This window comes from Dermacentor silvarum, chromosome 1 (assembly GCF_013339745.2).
Source record: "Dermacentor silvarum isolate Dsil-2018 chromosome 1, BIME_Dsil_1.4, whole genome shotgun sequence".
NCBI lineage: Eukaryota > Metazoa > Arthropoda > Arachnida > Ixodida > Ixodidae > Dermacentor > Dermacentor silvarum.
The window spans coordinates 385,755,327-385,769,357 of NC_051154.1; the positions used below are offsets into that span (position 1 = coordinate 385,755,327).

Sequence of the window (14,031 nt, forward strand, 5' to 3'; positions counted from 1 at the left end):
TAGCAAGGTGGCAAAGGTTTACACGTTGTTTACCAGTATGTCCATGAATATTAAAAAAAGATAATTTGAGACGAAATGTTGATTTCTGCTGAACAAGTTTTATAGTCAACGCAACAGAATTTCAGCAATAATCATTTGTACGATTGGCGCCAATGTTTGATTAGCATGTAAATAAACAACCGTGCTTAACGGCAGAGCTGGTCAATCAGCACTCCATATCCGGTTGCTGGAAGCATTCTGCCACATAATAGTCTCAAAAACACATATTGCGAACATGCCATAAAATGCATTGCTGTTCCAGTTGAGATATTTATAGAATTTTGCAGCAAACATGCCATAAGATCATTGCTGTTCCAACTGAGATATTTACATTTACTAAGTTTTGCTGCAGGTTGTGCAGAAAGAACAACTGAAACAGCAACGCACTTCATTGCAGATTAAATTTCTCGAAATGGGCCTTTTTCAGGTGCACCTACTGCGCATGCGCGGCGTGTTGCCGTGCTGTGCATCATGGGATGGCATACGACGCCATTTCTTTTGAGGGTCTCGTGGTCCCGCTCTCCCCGCAGCGAGAGCGTTCGAGCTTGTGTTTTCGCCGGTTTTCTCCGTGATTTTTGTGAACGGAAGCAGCAAATCGCAGGCAATGCCGAACCGCTGTGCTGCCGTAGGCTGCGCGAATGTCAGAAGCAAAGATGGAGCTGTCAGTATGTTTAGATTTCCTGCCGTCGGCCTACATGCTGCCAAACGAGCAAAATGGATTCAGGCAATGGGCCGCGTCAATCTCGACGGCTCATCGTGGCAACCATCCGCGAACTCTCGTGTATGCAGCAGACATTTCTTACAAGGTGAGTTACCTTTCTTTTTCTACGTAGTCGCAAACAATGTGGTGCAGCGCTGTCAGCAAGCTGCTGCTGGTCTAACCGTCGCCAAACTGACCGTCCACGGTGGTGGTCAGCGCACATACGCGATCATTGTCTAGTGCATTTTTGTGTGCTACGAAGAAAGGAAAACGCTCCTTAAGACGTCAGCATTTTCGGGGATATGCTATAACAGCTCTTGGCACCTGCCATCTGAGTGAAGTTGTAGGCGCCGGTCGAGTGCAACGTACACGCGTAGACACGACAGATGCTTGAATGAAGTTTATCATATTTTCGCAGGAGAGCCATCACGTTTCCCCCACCACCCTGACTACGTGCCGTCTGTCTTCAGTCACAAGTCGTAGTGGAGCCTTATCTCGCTTCAACAGATTGGAAAAAAGGCGTGGTACGTGTTACAGCGACGTGCGTCCGTCACTGTCAGCTGTTTTGTTTGTCATTAGCTATTTAATCGTTTCGCGTGATCACGCAACGGCCCCTAGGTTCTCTTGGACGCCTGCAGTTGACCTTCTTAGCTACCTTCACTGTGTTTGAATGCCTAACTATATATTATGAAAAATCGTCGAACAAGGATCGACTATCGTCAGGCTGGAGCTACATTGCTTGTTTGACTATTCATCACTTAAATCCACCATTTCCCCCTGAATTCTCTCTTGTTTGGATAACTATAGATTAACCATTTGATAACTCCTCCCCCCTCCAAAAAAATGACTGTATCGGGTCTAAAGCACCAAGAGTACATCTGAGCGATTGTTCACAAAATGTTAACGCTGGCAACCTCAAAGGCCACACTTTTCTCATATTTACCACTATCATGAGGCTAATAAATGAATAACCTAGTCTTGGGGACAGTGCCAGGATTTTCCTTCCGAGGGGGGGAGTGTACTACAACGAGAGAGGCCCTCAGGGGGCAGGTTTCATGGGTGCAGCCACGATGATCAGCCTCACCAAAATAGTAAAAGCACACACCTGTCATGCAAACATGTGTTCCAAGTATGTTCATAGACTGAATACCGGGGAAGTGGTCTGGGGGTTTTCCGGTGGTTTATGTTATTGCACCAAATATGCTCAAAAAAGATGGCACCGTCGATGTCTCGCCGAAAGCAAAGCTACAAAAAGTTACTGCACATATTTGCTGCGAGTCAGCGGAGAGTAATGACTACAGCAATGTTTTTACAGTTTCGATGGCTAATAATTAAATCCCAGAGCCTAAGTCCACCTGGGAGTTTTTTTATTGAGTCCTAAAAAGGGTGTTGGTTTATAGTTGTACAAATACGGTTATAACCAGTACAAGTTACGTCAACCTTTCTTTTAAATCTACGTGCATGAGAGTCGTTGACTGCACTTCTGGTGGTCCTCAGAAGAGCTTGCTTAACACTATACATCTTTAGTGTACAAAAGTTGCTGGCTAATAAGAGAAGTGCTTCTGCCTGGCGTATCTCTTATGTTTACATGATCATTGCTTAAAAAAATTGGTGTCTCATGGAATATGACTACCTTGTTCTCTCAAATTTTCAATATCAACTTTAGGTGCGAAATCTACAACTTCCTGTGGCACAGATGAAGTGCCAGCTGCAGCTGTCATTCAAGACACACAAGAGGAAGGTGTGGCCCGCTTTGACATAAGTGAAAGCATGCTTCCAAACACCCATCAGGACAACTCCGTGCCATATACCAGCCCTCTGGACAAGGGATGTCAAACTTGTGACGACACTCTCAGTCATGTGCAACTAGAACATCAGCTACGTGCAGAAAGGCAATTATCTGCTACCTCAAACAAGACCTTGAATGTGTGAAAGAGAACTTTAGCCGCATTCAACATCTTGAACAACAACTAGCTGCTGAAAAGCAACGATCTGAGCGCCTAGAACTTGAGCTTAAATCTGCCAACCATAGCTTAAGACACTGGAAAGCATGTTATAATGACATAAAAGCGACAACTCTCTGTCCGGAAAACATGCAAGCTACAAAGGACATGCTGTATTACACAGGCCTACCCTCGTCAAACGTTTTCAACCATATTCTAAATTTTGTTCTTGAGAGAAACCCTCAGCTTCTCAAGCATAAAGATAAACAGGTCACCAGTGCTGAGGAACAATTTTTGATTGTCTTGGTACGCTTACGTACTGGCATGGCATCACGTGAGATTGCAAGAAACTTTCAGATTTCAATTACGAGTTTCAGCAGAATTTTTTCTCTATGGGTGCTCATACTACAGAAAGAACTTTCTGCACTAACAGCTTTCCCGACACTGGCTGAAGTGCAGCAGCATGTGCCACATCACTTCAGGCACCACCCCAACACTCGCATTGTGCTCGATACTACAGAAGTACGTATTCAGAAACCCTCGAGCCTTAATGCCCAAAGACAGACATTCTCCTCCTACAAGTATGCAAACACCATGAAGTGTCTCGTAGGTGCCACACCAGACTGCTTCATTTCCTTTGTTTCTAGCTTGTACGGTGGAGGGACTAGCGACAGGGCAATTGTTCAGCAGGCAGGTGTCCTTGATCTCTTGGAGCGAGGGGATGCAGTTATGGTGGATAAAGGCTTTAAGGTTGATGACTTGCTGCCCTTAGGTGTCTCTTGTTACATGCCTCCCTTCAGGATTGCTGGTGAGGCTCAGATGAGCAAAAAAGATGTTCAGGAAACAAAGAGAGTAGCAAGCGCGGGTGCATATTGAAAGAGTGATTCGGAGAATCAAGGAGTACCACATCCTCGACAGACCATTCCCGATAAATATGATTGATTTAGCCGACGCCGTTTTTACAACCTGTGCATTTTTATCCAACTTCAGAGGACCCCTCATTCAAAAGGAACAAAATGAAACGCTGTTAGATTCTGAGTAGCTGCTCACTATTTCTACGTCTCCACAACGCTGTCTGGTTATGAGGCTTAGTGGTCCTTTGTAGCTTGCATGTTCTCCAGACACAGAGTTGTTGCTTTTATGTCATTATAACATGCTTTCCAGTGTCTTCAGCTACGGTTGGAAGATTTAAGTTCAAGTTTGAGGCACTCAGATCATTGCTTTTTAGCACCTAGTTGTTGTTCAAGATGTTGAATGCGGCTGCCATGCCCAGGGAAATGCGCGGTTTGGGTGTGGCAGTACAATTTCCCAGCCACTGGGACGAGTCGGTGCATGCAATTACACAAGGATGAGTGGCAACTGACACTTTTGAAATGCAGATGTCATCATAGTTGTAAAGCTACTAGACCATTAGTGTAGCAAGTCGTGCTTGGAGTGACTGTTGAAGGGCAACATCTCTACATGCAAAACATTTAGGATGTCGTGTTTTGTTTATTTGTATGATTACTGCCACCCTTCACATGCTACAACTAATTTCATTGCTTCTGAATTTGATTGCTAAACGCTTGTGTTACAGCTGTTTTATTTATTTGTGTTAGGCTAGTGTTAATACTATCTCCATTACTGTTGTGTTATGATTAATTTGTATTATTGTTTATGTTATGTGTGCATTTATGTTGTTTAGATCACATTGCGTGGATGACGTGCCCGCTCTCCTTTGTAATTCCGAAAGGCCCTGAGGGGGAAAATAAATGAAATGAAAACCTACAGCGTTTGTACTTCAGCAAAGAAATGTTAAAGTACCAATCTGGGACAATCATGAAAGTGGTACAACGTCGCACAGCTTCTGTGTGTCCTGGTATAGGCTAGGGGGCTAGTATGTATCTGTGTTAGCGGCACTCAAGGCGGTTTGCATGCCAGCACTTAACTCTTTGTCGCTGGTGGTCTGGCAAGCACAAAGCGCACTACAGGGCTCCCTAGTGCACATACTGAGGTTAAATTCAGGCGTGTGTGCAATGTATGTTGTCTTGTTTTTAGAGACATTTTTTTTTCTTTTTCAAAGCCACACAAACAGACCATGAGGGTACGGTTGGAGTATGGCATTCCGCATGGTCCCGTGCCCAAAGCAGACATGTGGGTGGTCCTGAAAAGGACCGTTTTGTGTTGCCCTCTTGCGAGGAAGGTGTAGCTGCTGAGCTACTCATTTGAGTGACAGTAGACTTGCAGGGGTGTGTCGTAAGGCACAGTGGACTGGCAGGATGTCGATGCCAAGGTGGGCTGGCTTCACACGCTCAACGATGAGTTTCTTCGCGTCCATGAACTAGAACGATGCAGTGTTCTCCCTTGAAGGGCTGGCGTCACATGATCCACAAAGATGGCCTTTTCACATCCATGAACTTCTAAAGAAGGATGCAGTGCTTGACCTTGAAGGAACCAGTGTGGGTGAAGGAACTTGCAGGGCGTTGCCGACGAGAGGTGCGACATATGGACTGAGCGCCTTCAGCGGACTGTTTAATTAGTTGAGCTTTCTTAACTTAAGCTTCAACGGTTCCATTTCCTCGGCAAAGTAGAACCCTTCTTTATATTTCTTGAAGGGCACATAGCCTGTGCCTGTAGTATACAAGAACCCGAGCCGCCTTATACGCTTGGTCAATAGCTCTGGAATAACTGCCATCCTATAAATATAGAGAAGGCCTTCAAGAATCTTCTTCCAGATCACCTCATCAAAATAAATTCGTTCAATTGTCAGACTTATGAAGGTCAGCATGATTGGTCCAAATAACAAAATCACACCATGGCTTCTGTGTGACTCCAAGCTGGCCTTGCACTTGGTAGAAGTATGTGTGCGTTCTCTTGAGACGCACTTCACCATCAACAACTTCAGCACAAAATGTTTTGTCCATGCAAGCGTCAAGCACAGCTTGCCCAGCTTTTGAGGCTGGGCACTTCACTTCAAGCAGCCCAACATCACTTCCATCTTTTACTATACGGTCTGGCGAGGCAGCCACAAATGAATGGGTCACATCAACGTGTAGCCCTGTCTTGACTAACTGAATGTCTTTGTCGTACAAAAGCATTACAGTTTTGTAAGCATTCCCAGCCAAGTCCTCATTTTCCAGACCGTAAAGTCTCGGATCACCTTGTTTGAGTGGGCCCTGCTTTCTTGGATACAAGATGTCTTTAACTAAGCCTTCAGGCTTTACACAGTGAATAATTCGGTGAAAGTTTGAAGCTGTCAGTCTACCAGTCCTCTCCTTCATCCACTCTGCGTTTTCATTTTGGCCAATTGTTCTTTCGCAGACAGAAGCTCTTTCGACATCTGACAAAGGCATTTGCTCGCTCAATTTCTTTTTGAACATTTCTATGCACTTCAAGGAGAGCAGATCCTCAATGTCTGGAATGGCACTGATATTCTGCAGAGGTGCTCTTTTCCCGCCAGAATACCTGTTCCACAGGAGGTTTGGGGCATCCTTTGCAATTTCTTCCTGCAGGCTTTTCAATGACCCGTCAGCACCTGGCAAACTTGGTGGAAGCCTTCGTTTCGCCTTTGCAGGCACTGCCTTGTTGATCACATGCTTCTTGAAGGTGATCTCCATCAGTGGCTGTACAGGCAGGCGGTTCTGCCCTGGAAATCAAATACCACACAATCAGTAATCACAACACTATCTCTCGCTAAAGTTTCAAGCAGGCTTGTTTTATAGTTAAATCGAAGCAGTAGTCATTTGGATACGAAATTACATAAGATGGAATAAGCACACTGACAGCAAACACAAAACAAAGTATTTTCTCTTGGATTGGTTTTAAAGCTTTCCCTTGTTCCGGCTCTTGGAATACAAATCCGTGAGGTTGGCAAGGTTAGATTACACAGCAATAACCTGTGGTTCATACACTAAAGTAAACACTAATAACTTGAAGGAGCACCAAAAAAAGCCGTTCAGGTTATTCATGATTTTCGGATGCACATCAGTAACAGAGCTGCTTGACGAAACTGAACTGACATCTTTAAAAGAAATCTCACAATCCTGATAAAATGTATCGGTTAGTTCATCAAGCAGATCAACAAAACAGACCAAAAAACAATTTTCATTTGATCTGGTTAGACTACTAGCCAAAGACGTGGCCTCTTCGTGAAGCAAACAAGAATTTGAAATATTCCTCTTGCCCTGAACTGTCAATGACGGGAATACACTAACAGCAAGGTATTACAAGACGCTATTACATTATTGTTGGCTCCACTTGTTATATATACATTGTTCTTTTTATTTTATTTTTATCTTTTGCAATTTGTTTTGTTGTGTCCTTAAATTGGTATTCTGAGTTTTCTACATGTAAAAACTTGTATCTCCACCTGCCATCATTTTCTATGGAAATCAAAGCATCAATAAAAAAAGGTTCACCAAATGGCCAGCAACTTAATGTAAGAGAAGTGCTTGTCCTATTTTACCTTCATACTATAAACCCGTCTTTGTAGTTCACGTTCAAAAGACATCATGACAAACTTCTTTTTCAAGCACGTAGCATTGTCCTGCATTATTTTCATTTAATCACGCAGTCAAAATTGTTATTTATTAGCATTAAGTGACCTGTTTTCTATCACAATGACATGCTGTATATCGCGTTCATGAGTAATGCATTTCAGATTGAGCAACCTGAGTGGTCTCTGCAAACAAGTGTGTCAGCACTGTGTGAAACAATCCGAGATACAGATCACACTGAACAGTCTTGTGTCTTTAGAAAAGAAAAGCCAAGAATCTTGCGTATTGAAAAAAGTACTGGCATTTTTGAATGACCACATCATTTCCTAGTACAGTTTCTTGATGCATCTCCTGTGGTAATAACCAACCAAAACAGGTATATTTACAACATCTGAAATGAACCTGTTTTCATTGCACCACGGATTGTGGTAATACATTGTCTCATTGTAGTGGTTCGCCAAGACATATCTTCGAGACGCACATGTCATGTATCCACAAAAAATATGGCATCAGACAATAACTTTAAAGGTACCCATATCTATTATAACAATACTAGCTTGCGAGGAAGTTGTGATCTGTAGTGTTTGTTCCAGCACAGCTGTAGTTGTCAGAATATAACACATCATATGTGTACAATGTGGCATTATGCAAACTGTAGGTTAGAAATAAAGAGCACTGGATTTTTTCCTGTTACATTGTCCACGAAAAAAATTACTTTCTCAAAGTTTTTGGCTTTTTGTCGCCTTTACATCACTAAGCACCAGGCCATAACGAGCACTCAATCTGCACTCTGAAGTTATCAGCATTAAAGCTTGTCCATACCAAATATTTGCATTTAGCTTTCGAAGAGAGCAGATTCGCAGCTTTTTTTGGGTTACAAATAGGTGCTCCTCCGCTTGATCTTTTGAGATATATTCCACATACCAGAAAAGGCGGTGTAAATATTCTAACTATATTATGCATGTATCTTTGCAGTGTGTAGCTACATTTTGCTGCAGTCAAATGGTTGAATTATTTTTATTCTACCTAACTTGAAAGTTCAGGCGCAGTGCCTAGTTTCATTTGGAAGTCTCAAAGCAGTTTCTCTGACATTTCTTAGAAGGACAATTCTAAGAAACGTCAGAGAAACTGCTTTGGGACTCCCAAATGAAACTAGGCACTGCACTTGAACTTTCAAGTTACATAGAATAAAAATAATTCAACCATTTGACTGCAGCAAAGTGTAGCAGTCTTCTACAGTCAGATACAGATTTCCCTTCATGGAAATTTGTTATCGAAACACGTTTGGTTAACAAAAGAATGAGATTCATGTGTTCATTTTTGTACGCTGTAGCCACATGAATGAACCTTTTGTACTATATGTTCCTTTCATAATATAAAGAGCACGCTTTTGAAACACCCTTTGAAACCCTACGAAAGCTCATGCGTAAAAATAGAAACCAGTAAATCTGAGACATGCAAGCTGAACGCAATGAACAGTTTCACTGTCTAATGGTAATAAATAATAACATGCTGCTATGTGAGGGCACGTTTCAAATTGAGATCACAGTGCACCATGACCAGTCAGCTTAAGATATACTTGCCTTCAGTTGGTGCCATCCATCTGCATGGCATGTCTGTACAGAAGGTGTCTGCACCTCAAGGACAGCAAACAGCAGGGCAGCCACGTGTTGACACTTCTGGCTTAAACTGTTTTGAAGAATGACAATGTGTGCACTCACATAAATGTCCTTTCAAATAGTTAAGCCGACTATACCAGCAATGCAACGAAAAAAGAAGATTAGATGGTGATTACAACACACACGACGTGGCCATGCAATCACAACATGAAAAACAAGCGTCACCGTTGCCGATACACCTCAGAAAAAAGAACGCAGATTTTACACAAAATATGAACAAGTACAGCTTCCGCCTTGATCATCTTGCCAGCAGACGGCATGAGAAAATGCTTCAACAAGTTAGCATAGCTTTTCTGCTTCACCACACCCTTAGGCCACGCATAAAGTGAGTGCGCGTTTAAGTGGCTATGTTTTTACGCGATGACTTGAACAACGAGAACACTGCTTTCAACCTCTATTTTGCTAAACAAAAATGACACAGAGAAATCCAGAACACTAACTACAGCGTTTTTTTATGAAATGCTGACGTTAATAACACAGTAGTCGCATTGCTGGTAAACTTAGAAAACGGCTAACTCACCCTGCCACGCAGTCGCAGTGAGCTTGGACGACGCTTGTTGTCTCGGCCTTTTTAAGAGCGACGAGCTGCCTGTAATGGCCAGGCTTCATGGAGCACAGGCATATGCTTTTTAGGAGGACCACCTCGCCGACGAATGGGCGCCGGTGAACAGTACATTCGATACGACGAATGTACTTTTCTTCTTGACGAGCCAACCTTTGTGCTGCTGGCGGTTCGACGAGGCGAAATGGGCTTCCACGCAACGTTCGCTCAAATCGGGTACACAGGCCAGGTCAGAAGTCCAGTCACCGCCGGTGTCGTAAAACGACTTCAACTCGTCTAACGAGTACATCTCGAAGAACACCGCGGTTGAGCTGCTCGATGCGCTAAACAACTAGGAAACAAAGCGGAAAGCTTGTAAGACGTGTTTCAACCTAGTACTGCTAGTACCACGTGCGCGAAGACGCGAGAAAAAACGTATCAGCCGAACAGCACGCTCGGCAAGCACACTGACTGAACTTGCCCCGACTTGTCAGGCCGCGCCGCCCCGACCCTCAGTTGTGATTTCGGCGGTCGCCGCTAGAAGCGCCCTACCAACCCGAAAAAGGCCCATTAGTGCCAGGCACAATTATGGCAAATCGGTATGCTTTCAGTACTGGCTGCCTTCAGTATGCAATTACATGTCCCCAAAGAAATGAAAAAGCTAATTAGTAAAATTTTGTTCCCAAATGTATTGAGTATCGGGAAAATGCTGTCTGTCGCCGCTATGAAGCTTTCACAGCAATAAATGACATTTTGTCTTAAGACCTTAATGTTTTTTTTTACTTTTAGACAATAAGTCATGTCTAAGAAATTAGGGCATAACCCCTGCGGCCATATTTAGGAACCTTTTTTCTGTAATCTTTCGTATAGGCTTTCAGTCTTGCACCTTTTCACCCGCACGTCCTTCTGCGCATGCACATGAATTTTGTGCATTGGTCCTTCGGCCATCCATTGATCTTCACTACAGGGTACTAGCGTAAATCACTGAGCAGCGTTTTCAGAAAAAGTGTATTTCGGAAGATCAGCCGAAGTTCAACAACTTTCCGTTAGCTACGTCGAAAGGATACCTTTTTCCGATAACATAAGCTTTTAAGGCGCTAAGTCGTAATTTGCCTGCTGAGTTATGGCAGTGATTTAACCTTTACCAAAGCGCAAATATAACGCAGCAGAGAAGGTATGACCAAGTGCCTTAAATGCCTATATTTTCAGAAGAGAGCATCATCCTGACGTTGGTAACCGAAAGTTGTAGAAATTCGGCCGATCATTTGAAGTAGAATTTTTATGAAGTTCTGTTCAGTCAGTTACGCTAGAGCATTGCTGTGAAGTTTGGTGGTTGGCCGAAGAATCAGTGTCCTAAATTCATGTACATGCGCAGAAGCACGCACGTGTGAAGCCTTGCAAGGCTCTATGCAAGACTCTTCGGTTTTATTAAGTCTACGAAAGTTACATATGCCCTAAATACACAAAATTCAAAATCTGACCTCGTCGATGGCTCATACGCGCAGCATGTGCGAGCGATGCTTTGGTCTGCTTGTCCGCTCCGGCGCGGCATGGACCATCTATGGCGCAAAGTGATCACCTGACGGCAACTGACCAATCGGCTGCACAGTGGAGAAGAGAAAAGGGTTGCGGTACTTTCTAGGTTCCAGTGACTTTAGCTGCCACTGCGCAAGCGCAGGCGCTCAGGGCGACACGGGCATGCGCGCTCCGAGAAGCCCAAGCACCTTTTTCTTTTTTCTTATTTTCTCTCTCTCTCTCTCTACGTGCCATACGCGCGAGACCAGTTGACTTTACCTTCGATTTTTCAGTTCTTTTTCAAAGGAGGAAGAAAATGCGTTGGCGCGCTCTATTATAAACACTGTGGGCTATCGTATGGAGGTGGAGCGCACACTTGGATGAACGCACTCTTTGTAAAAACCGTTAGAACACACGTCAGGCGCAGTTAAAATGCAGTATGACTGCACTTGTCTTTTGTTATGTACAACAGTCGAAAAAAAAGGAAACCACGACTGATACGCCAAACCTGCCGAAACCAGGGACCTTTAGATCTTCAGTCTAACGCTCTCCCAACTGAGCTATTTCGGCACAACGAATATCGACGACGTGCAGCGCAATTCGATTGTTTCATTCCCATGACAGTGCACTTTAACGTATTCGCAATATGCGCAACCCTTTTTTAAACAGATTCACTCCAGCACTTGCTTTCCGCAACGCTCTCTTCGTCTAAGTTTAACAGTGGCGGCGATGCGAAAATAGTCGGAAACTTGCAATGAAATATGACTCCCCTTAACTTTTGTTATGCATAGCTGTCAAAAAAAAGATGGATGTGCCGAAACCCGGGATTCAACCAGGGACCTTTAGATCTTCCGTCTAACGCTCTCCCAACTGAGCTATTTCGGCACAACGAATATCGACGCCGTGCAGCGCAACGCGATTGTTTCATTCCCATGACAGTGCAACTTAACGTATTCGCAGTATGCGCAACCCTTTCTTAAACAGATTCACTCCAGCACTTGCTTTCCGCAACGCTCTCTTCGTCTAAGTTTAACAGTGGCGGCGATGTGGCAATGACCGAAAAGCTTACAATGCAGTACGACTCCTGACGTGTTTTTTTATGTACGGCACTTGAAAAAAAGGAAACCACGATGAATATGCCGAAACCCGGGATCGAACCAGGGACCTTTAGTCTAACGCTCTCCCAACTGAGCTATTTCGGAACAACGAATATCGACGCCGTGCAGCGCAATGCGATTGTTTCATTCCCATGACAGTGCTATTTAACGTAATCGCAGTATGCGCAACCCTTTCTTAAACAGATTCACTCCAGCACTTGCTTTCCGCAACGCTCTCTTCGTCTAACAGTGGCGGCGATGTGGCAATGACCGAAAAGCTTAAAATGCAGTATGACTCCCGACGTGTTTTTTATGTACGGCAGTTGAAAAAAAAAGAAACCACGATGAATATGCCGAAACCCAGGATCGAACCAGGGACCTTTAGATCTTCAGTCTAACGCTCTCCCAACTGAGCTATTTCGGCTTTTTTTTTTCTTTATTACCGGTTTGCCACTTACAAACACACAACTCATACAGACAAGGATACAATTATATAAAATACACGTGGGCCTTTTCATGGCTGGAGTGGGAAGTTAAAATGGCCTCACAGAAGCCAGCTTATCAAGAACAGGTAACCAATCCGGTGGGTCTCTCTGGATTTTGAGAGCATCTCGTATGTACACACAGTGTTCAATGAAGTTTTGCGCTGCCGATCGTGCGTTTATATCGGCATTCCTGACCGCCATCCTCGTTTTCCATACACTGTGCAAGCACAACAGCAGTAGCCTGTCACATGGCACGTCCTCTGTATCTACACATGGCAAAAATCGGATACCAAAGGGTGATACTGGCAACTCCTTCTTGACTGTTCGCTGAAGAATGTCCCACAGGAAAACAGCATCGTGACAGTCCAGAAAGATGTGCTCTATCGTTTCGGTCTTCTGACATATCAAACAGTGCAATCCCAGAGGAACAAAGATACCTTTACTTTCAAGCCACGGTTTTACAGGGAGCGTGCCTGTGTGCAGTTGAAAGAAAAACGATTTTGATGACGCGCTTACTGGCATTTTCCGAACTCGTTTTAAAACGTCATGTTCTTGTCCTAGTTGATAGATAGAGCGGTACAACGGTGTTGGCAAAAATACATCGACTAGATCTTTGTATAATAGTTTACGCGCAACTGTGCCCAGGTATTCTAAGGAAGATCGCGCCTTTAGTACTTGATATGCTGAGACAATTTCGCGCCAAAAGCTGCTCAGTGTTCCCCGTGTCTCTACGTTAGACGACAAAATGTATTCCGGAATATGATTACACAGTCTGACGTGTATAAGAGCGCGCAAGAAAACAACCCTTTGGTTTCGCAAAAAGAAAAACCTTGAAACAATTTGTTTCAAGAACAAATGACACAGACCAAGTCCTCCGTTTCGCACGGAAAGGAACAAGTTTGACCGACTGGTGCGTTCCCATGTAGAATTCCATATGTAGGTGGCAAACACTCTGTGTAATTTCTGGACACAAATTCTGCTCATACTGAACACTTGAAATACATAAAACACTTTTGCAAGAAAAATACATTACAGACTGTTGCGCGTGAAAACATTGAAAAGTTATGCCCTCCCCATTTTTGAGACTGCTCCTTCAGCCTGTCTGTCTCTCTAGCCCAGTATTCTGTAGTTTTTCTATAATGCTGAAGAGGCACTCCCAAGTAACTAGCAGGAATACTTGTCCATCGCAAATTTGCATATGTGCCTGGCACTTCCCCCCAATTTCCATGCCAAATGCCAAGAGACTTATCCCAGCTAATGGCACTTCCGGTAGCACTGCAGAATGCTGTAGCTTCCTTAACAGCTTCTTGAACACTGTCCTTGTCTCTGCAGAATATGGCGATGTCATCTGCATATGCCAGTATCTTTACTTCACTGGTGTAATAGGAAAACCATGCACCCTTTCATTTCTTAGAATGTTTAAACATAAGGGTTCCAAATAAAGTGCAAAAACACGCATATCCACGGGGTGAATGATGATGAGTGGGCGAAGCTCCGGAGGGAATCATCGGTAAACCGTGAATCTTCCGTGTAATTCGCCCAGTCTCGCCGCACTAA

General features: G+C 43.8%; 2 non-coding genes and 1 pseudogene across 2 annotated transcripts; 1 reads left to right on the forward strand and 2 right to left on the reverse strand.

Annotated features, from left to right (window-relative positions):
• The first annotated feature begins 462 nt into the window (after positions 1-462).
• LOC125942459 (uncharacterized) lies at positions 463-7,904 on the forward strand (annotated as a pseudogene).
• Positions 7,905-11,704: 3,800 nt separating this feature from the next.
• Trnaf-gaa (transfer RNA phenylalanine (anticodon GAA)) lies at positions 11,705-11,777 on the reverse strand. Its single transcript has one exon. It is a non-coding gene; the product is annotated as a tRNA-Phe (tRNA).
• A 563-nt stretch (positions 11,778-12,340) lies between these two features.
• Positions 12,341-12,413, reverse strand: Trnaf-gaa (transfer RNA phenylalanine (anticodon GAA)). Its single transcript has one exon. It is a non-coding gene; the product is annotated as a tRNA-Phe (tRNA).
• Between the last annotated feature and the right edge of the window lie 1,618 nt (positions 12,414-14,031).